Here is a 7,922-nt window from a genome sequence, read left to right as displayed (position 1 = left end):
GTTATGCTAGTGGGAGCATAATTATTATGGTAAGTGTTGCAAGTTAGCAATGTTAATTATAGAAAACAAAGTTTTCAATTCGCAAAGTTGCAGGGTTGAAAAGTTGTTTTGCTATAATTAAGGGAGAGGAACTTATACTTCATTTCAATTCTAAAAGTTTAGATTGAGATTTTAATCAAATTTAGTCAAGGATTTATATGAATACCATGTTGAAATGCTTCAACATTGGAAATTCTATATATGGAAATATTATAGCAAAAGACTGGTCAAGTATCATGTCTTTATGTAAGACATTATGAATCGTATCCCATATGCTTCGGGTATAGGATCGATTGCATATGCTATAATATTCATGTGTTCTAATTTTCCAAATGCCTAGGGCATTAAGAGGGAAAAAGGACTAGAACAGGATATGACTAAAGTTATTAAACAACTGCTATGAACAATCCAAGGTTCGCCAAAGATTGGTTGCTTATGGATAGTTGCAAGTATAGTAATGATGGACCATATTGACATTATTATGAATAGACAGGAATCTATTAACATTGAGTTGTCATATGGCAAATATGGAAATGTTTCCATAATGGGAGATGGATATCAAGAATCTATGAGAAAGTTAGAAACTTTTATGCAAGAAGAATGTTCAAAGGAATGTGCTTTGAATATGAGACTTCGGATCTATGGAATTATCTTGTAACAATCTCCAATGGAAATTTTTGTAATTGACAAAGTCTCTGTGACTTGTGTACATAGTCATTACAAAAAGGATCACTGCATATAAGTTTAGAACCTAAAAAATTATAGTAAGTGGCAAGAACTTGGTATTCTTACACTTACGATATGGATTTGGAATTGTGAAATGAGTATCGTTGGAAATGTTTACAATTGATCTATTTCACAAAGTAAGGACCGTAGGTAAACATAGTGTGCATGCTTGGAGCAAGGGATAGTTGTTGTTTTAATTCAAGTATTAGTTGATAAATCGAAAAAATATACATGAATAATGTGTAATCAATATGGTGATAAAATAAAAGGTGTTTTATTTACACTCAAAAGTTTTGGGGCCATATAGGATTAGTATTATTCTTGTGTTTCACTTTGCATGTTTTGACTTCCCGAATAATAAAATTATTCAAACTATCCACAGTCGATCATACGTTGGAAGTAAGTATGAAATAAGACTGTCATGAGTTGGCTTGTAGATTGTCTAAGGCGTTAGACATAGCAAAAGTGTGCTACACCATTCATGAGTGCTCCTGAAATAAGCTTTGAGTATTGGATTCAACCCGCGCTCACCTGAATCACTTCATGGAATTTATCACGAGTGATTGTGAGACGATAATATCATATAATCTTCAAACTAAGATATATGAGTTGTTGACTATGAGTTGGTTATGCATTGATGATACGAAAACGCATCAGTAACTTGATGTTATAAAACGTATCGTTATGGATGACTTAAGGAGTAGTTAGTACAAGCATATAATGTCGAAGTTTATCTGTTCCTTTTATCCTAAGAGGATTAAAAGCGATATCTTGGGCCCCTCGATGATTCTTTTTTGACTATGTGTCGGGCCCGGTCAGAACTAAATTGAAGTGTTCGGTTATGTTCTTTGTCAGACGAATCGGAAATCAGGAAACAAAATGCAGGACAAAAAGTATGACTATGTTCCATGTATTTTTCCGCATACATATCTTGAGAACAGAGGAGTATATGATCCCTTATCTGACAGACGCGTCACTGACTAGGTCAGAGTTCAACAGCGGCTTTTGAAAGCATACGATTGCTAAGTCGGATCCTGAAGTCGCATTGCCAGCTATAGTTATTAGACTTATCCAAGTGGGAGACTGTTGGATTTGGTGTCTAAGCCCATAACTATAACTGGGATGTACTTGACCCGATTGTAGCATGGTCCTTTTGGGTTGCCTTCACCAGTGCAATTTGATAGGATGGACTTTTAAGAATAAGGTTATTTGTGATTTATTAATATATTATAAGTATAATATATTAATTGAGAAATCATATTATTTAATTAGTATTGATCAAGAATTAATTTGGAATTAATTTTGTGATCAAAAGAGACTAATTAAATAGATGGGGATTGATTATGTAAATCAATGATTCTAATAGTGTGGGCTAATGATCCATGATTATTTAGGATGGGCTAAACCAATGTGATAATCCACGGATAGTCCATGGAGGTTAACCCATGGATCCTAAGTAATATGAAAGGTCATTAGGGTTTACAAAGTGTAACCCTAGCATTTGCTACACTATAAAAGAAACTCCTCATGGCCAAAATCAGTTAAAACATTATGACACAACATTCTTGAAGAGTGATATTGATTTTGTGCAAGTAACTTATTCTCTCAAGCCTCCTCTTGCATATTGGTGTTTGTGAACCATTAGAGGCATCACACTTGAGGTGTTCAAGCTTTCAAAGGTCAAGAACTACAAGTCCTTCTAAGAGGTTTTTCATTTAACAATTTGTATGTTAGTTAGGATATATGCTTTGGAAAATTGAAAATATGCATGTATAATTAGAGAGCAAATCCAACAGTCTTTCTAAGAGGTTTTTCATTCAACTACATATGATGGGTTTTTGAGCATTCTAACACTCCTATGGTGTACATGCAACCCTAGAAACCTTGGATCTATGTTTGACTATGATACATGCAAATAATTATTTTTCCAAGGTTCTTATCCTATCTAGCATGGCATGGGGAACTTGAATCAAATCAAGCTAGTAGAATTACTTACCTTGTAGTTGTAGTTGATTGCTTGGAGTTTTAGAGCCTAGCACCAATAGTGTGGATGCCTCAAATGGAAATCACAAATCACCACAAACTTGGAACTTTGAGAGAATAGTAATCACCTTCTTGAAATCGGCCCTCTTACTTTACTCACCACAACTCGTGTGATTTCAAGAACCAAAGCCTCCTTTATATAGTGTGGTGGATTAGGGTTACATTCATGTAAACCCTAATACCCATGTCTTTTCATTTCCATGAGATCCATGGGTTAAAGCTCCATGGAGTATCCATGGACTTTCCATGCAAGCCTAGCCCATTCCAAATAAGCATTAGCCCACACTATATAAATACAAGAGCCCATATTTAATTAGTCATACTTTTGATCTCTAAATTAATTCTAGATTAATTATAAATCAATACTAATTAAATAATATGATTTTATATTAATATATTAGGACTTATAATATATTAATAAATCATAACGTATACTATTCTCAAACGATTATCCATAAATTGTTCGGGTGAAGTGAAACCCAAATGGACCATGCCGGGTCGGGTCAAGTACATACCAAATATAGTTATGGACTTAGACACTATATCCAACAGTCTCCCACTTGGATAAGTCTAATAACTATAGTTGCAAGTATGACTTCAGGAACCGATCAGCAATCGTTAGCTCTTTAAACTCTATTGAACTATGAAGTGCCATTTTAGATAAGTGATCATATAATCCTCTGTTCTAGATATCAGCCGGACAAATACATGGAACATGGTCTTGCTTATTGTCCAGCATTTGTTTCTCGATTTCCGATTTGTTTGACATAGAACTTAACTGAACACATCAATTTAGTTCTGACCGGGCCCGGTACATAGGTCAAAACAAAATCATCGAGAGGCCCAGATATTGCTTCTAATCCTAGAAGGAACAGATAAACTTCGACTCATTTGTTTGCTCTACTACTTGTTGAATTACACACAAAAGCACGGTTTATAACATCGAGTTACCAATGCGTTTTCGTGCAATCAATGCATAACCAACTCATAGGCAACCAATCATATCTCTAGGTTTGAATACTTATATGATATTACCGTCTCACGATCACTCGAGATAAATTCCATGAAGTGATACAAGTGAGCGTGGGTTGAATCCAATACTCAGAACTTATGAGCACTCATGAGTGCTGTAGCCCCGCTTTGTCTAACATCTTAGACCTCTACAAGCCAACCCATGACAGTCTTGATTCATATCTACTTCCAACATATGACCGACTGTGAAGAGTTTGAATAATATGATATAAACCATAACATAATTATTCTGGAAGTCAAAACATGCAAAAAGAAATAATAGTAAATGATTGACAAGAGATAGCAACACTTTACTCATAAATAACAGCTTTTATTTATCATCAAATGTCAATTACATTTTACAAATTTCAATATTATCTAACTACTAAAACTAATATCATCCTTCAGCCCTATGCTCCGAGCATGCTGGAGATGCTTAGCCCGAGTCAGTCCCTTCGTGAGGGGATCTGCTGGGTTCTCATCCGATTATACCCTCTTTGCCACGAGGATTCCTTCTTCTATTCGATGTCTAATGAAGTGATATTTTCTGTCAATGTGTCTGGATCTCCCATGATCTCTTGGTTCCTTGGCTAAGGCAACCGCACTATTGCTGTCACAGAAAATCTCCATTGGCTCCTTTATAGCTGGTATAACTCCAAGGTCTCCGATGGAGTTCTTTAGCCATATAGCCTCCTTTGCTGCCTCGCTTGCTGCTATATACTCTGATTCACAAGTGGAATCAGCCACTGTCTCCTGCTTGGAACTTTTCCAAGTAATTGCCCCTCCGTTTAGAGTAAAGACCCAGCCCGACTGAGAGCGGAAATTATCCCTGTCAGTCTGAAAGCTAGCATCACTGTACCCTACAACTCTCAAGTCCTCACTGCCACCGAGGGTAAGGACCCAGTCCTTAGTCCTCCGTAGGTACTTGAGGATATTCTTTACCGCAGTCTAGTGTGCCTTGCCAGGGTTCCCCTGATACCTGCTAACCATGCTCAAAGCAAAGGCTACACCAGGTCGAGTACACGTCATAGCATACATGATCGATCCTACAGCTAAAGCATAAGGTATTCGACTCATTTCTGCTATCTCAGCCTCAGTACTAGGGCTTTGTGTCTTACTCAATCTGGCGTTACTCTGCATGGGTAACTCTCCTTTCTTGGAGATATGCATGTTGAACCTTTTCAACACTTTGTCCACATAGGTGCTTTGACTAAGTCCAATTAGTCTTTTACTCCTGTTTCTCAAAATCCTTATCCCTAGGATATAGGCAGCTTCTCCAAGGTCCTTCATAGCGAAACACTTCCCAAGCCAGGACTTTACTTCCTGCAGGGTTGGGATGTCATTTCCTATGAGTAGTATGTCATCCACATACAGTACCAAAAAGCTGACTATACTCCCACTAGCCTTGATATAGACACAAGATTCATCTTCACTCCTTGAAAAGCCAAATTCTTTGACTTTCTCATCAAAGCAAAGATTCCATCTGCGGGGTGCCTGTTTTAATCCATAAATGGATTTCTCGAGCTTACACACTCTACTAGGGTACTCTGTACTGACAAAACCCTCTGGCTGAACCATGTAAACATCTTCAGCCAACTTTCCATTAAGGAAAGCGGTTTTGACATCCATTCGCCATATTTCATAATCATGAAATGCAGCAATGGCTAACAGAACCCTAATAGACTTAATCTTGGCCACTGGTGAAAAGGTCTCATCATAATCAACTCCTGGAGTTTGAGAATAACCCTTTGCAACCAGTCGTTCCTTATAAGTGTGTACATTACCATCCATGTCGGTCTTCTTCTTGAAGATCCATTTGCACCCAACTATCTTACGATCAGGTACATTGTCAACCAAGTTCCAAACTTGATTGTCATACATGGACTGTATCTCGCTATCCATAGCCTCTTTCCATTTAGCAGCCTCAGGGCCTGCCATGGCTTCCGTGTAGCTGTTAGGCTCATCCAGATTTACCAGTGTGTTATCACTGATAAGTGTCTCACCTTCTGCAGTAATATGAAAACCATAATAATGCTCAGGTGCATTCCTAACTCTGGTGGAACGCCTCAGAGGTATAGATTCTTCAGTCGGCTCAACAGGAGTTTCCTCCTCAGGTTGAGGGCTAGGGTTTGAGGTTCCTTCACCACTTGACTCTTGAATTTCCTCAAGGTCAATTTGCCTCCCACTGTCTCCTTGGCTCATGAATTCTCTCTCTCGAAAGAATCCTCTTCTTGCTACAAAGACCACATTATCACTGGGTTTGTAGAAGATGTAACCAAAGGATTTCTGTGGGTAGCCGATGAAAGTACACCTTTCGCTTCGGGGTTCGAGCTTATCGTGAGTCTCGCGTCTCACGAAAGCCTCGCAACCCCAAATCTTGATGTGGTCTAGATTGGGAACTTTTCCAGTCCACACCTCGTGAGGTGTTTTGGCAACCTTTTTTGTAGGGACTAGATTAAGGATATGGGCGGCAGTCTCTAAGTCATACCCCCAAAATGAGATTGGTAGCGAAGCTCGACTCATCATGGAACGAACCATGTCCAACAAGGTCCGATTGCGTCTCTCAGCTACACCATTCAACTGTGGTGTCCTAGGAGGTGTCAATTGTGAGACAATCCCACATTCCTTAAGATAGTCAAGGAACTCAGTACTAAGATACTCACCACCACGATCGGATCGAAGCATCTTAATGTTCCTGCCCAACTGATTCTCCACTTCTTGCTTAAACTCTTTGAATTTCTCAAAGGTTTCTGACTTATGCTTGATTAGGTAGACATATCCATATCTACTAAAATCATCAGTAAAAGTCACATAGAACCGATTAGCATCTCTTGTGGCGGTTCTGAAGGGTCCACACATATCCGTGTGTATGAGGTCCAACAAACCTTCACCCCTAGCACAAGTGCCAGTAAAAGGTGACTTTGTCATTTTACCAAGCAAACAAGATTCACAACTATCATCTGACTTTAGGTCAAATAACTCCAAGACTCCATCCTTTTGGAGTTGGCCTATGCATTTCTTGCTTACATGTCCAAGATGACAATGCCATAAGGATGCTTTATCTAAGCTAGTGGAAGAGTTAATACACAATACATTATTTTCTAGATTATCTACAACAGATACAGTTTCATACACGCCATCACAAGGTAATGCTTTAAAATAAAGAACATTATTAAAGAAAGCATCAATACTACCATTATTATTATCAAAATAAAAGGTAAAACCTTGTTTATACAATGCATGAAAGGAAATAACATTTCTTGCCATTTCGGGCGAATAATAACATTTATTCAAATCTAATGTAAACCCACTATTTAGCACTAAGGAATAAACTCCTATCTTGGTGACAGGTGAAGCTTTCCTGTTTCCCATGATCAAGTTTATCTTTCCCTGCTCCACATTCTCACTTCTTTTTAGTCCCTGCAAATCACAACATATGTGAATACCACAACCTGTATCAAGGACCCAAGACTTAGAATGAGGTGAGTTATTAGACAATATAGTGTATATACCTGCATGGTTGGGTTTTACTTTCCCATCCTTCAAATCTTGCTGGTACTTTGGACAGTTTCGCTTCCAGTGCGACTTTTCATGGCAATAGAAGCATTCAGCCTCATTAGGGTTAGCAGAAGGAGTGACAAAACCTTTCTTGGTTTTGCTTGAAGAGGAGCCTTCAAGGGTCTTACCCTTGGTACCCTTAGAAGGGTTCTTTCTCTTCTTCCCTTTGCCATGCCCGATTGCCAAGACATTGGCCGCAGTTGGAGTAGGAGTAGGAGTAGTAACAACTGACTTACCCTTTAGACCACTTTCGGTGGTCTTCAAGAGTCCTTGAAGTTTGCTGAGGCTGACTTCTTCCTTGTTCATGTGATATGTCATGCGGAATTGATCATAACACGATGGCAAGGAGTGCAAAATGATGTCTATTGCTAACTCCTCAGGGAAGTTCACATTCAGCTTCAGTAAACGGTCCACATACCTTTGCATTTTCTTCATGTGGCCCGTGATGGGTTCACCATCCTTCATTCGGGTTGTTATCATGGAGGAGATTATTTCATATCGCTCTTGACGAGCACTTTGATGGTAGCGGTCCATCAAGTCCTGGT

Source organism: Lactuca virosa, chromosome 7 (genome assembly GCF_052849685.1).
Source record: "Lactuca virosa cultivar CGN04683 chromosome 7, Lactuca_virosa_CGN04683_v6, whole genome shotgun sequence".
Taxonomy (NCBI): domain Eukaryota; kingdom Viridiplantae; phylum Streptophyta; class Magnoliopsida; order Asterales; family Asteraceae; genus Lactuca; species Lactuca virosa.
This window is presented reverse-complemented; position numbering follows the sequence as displayed.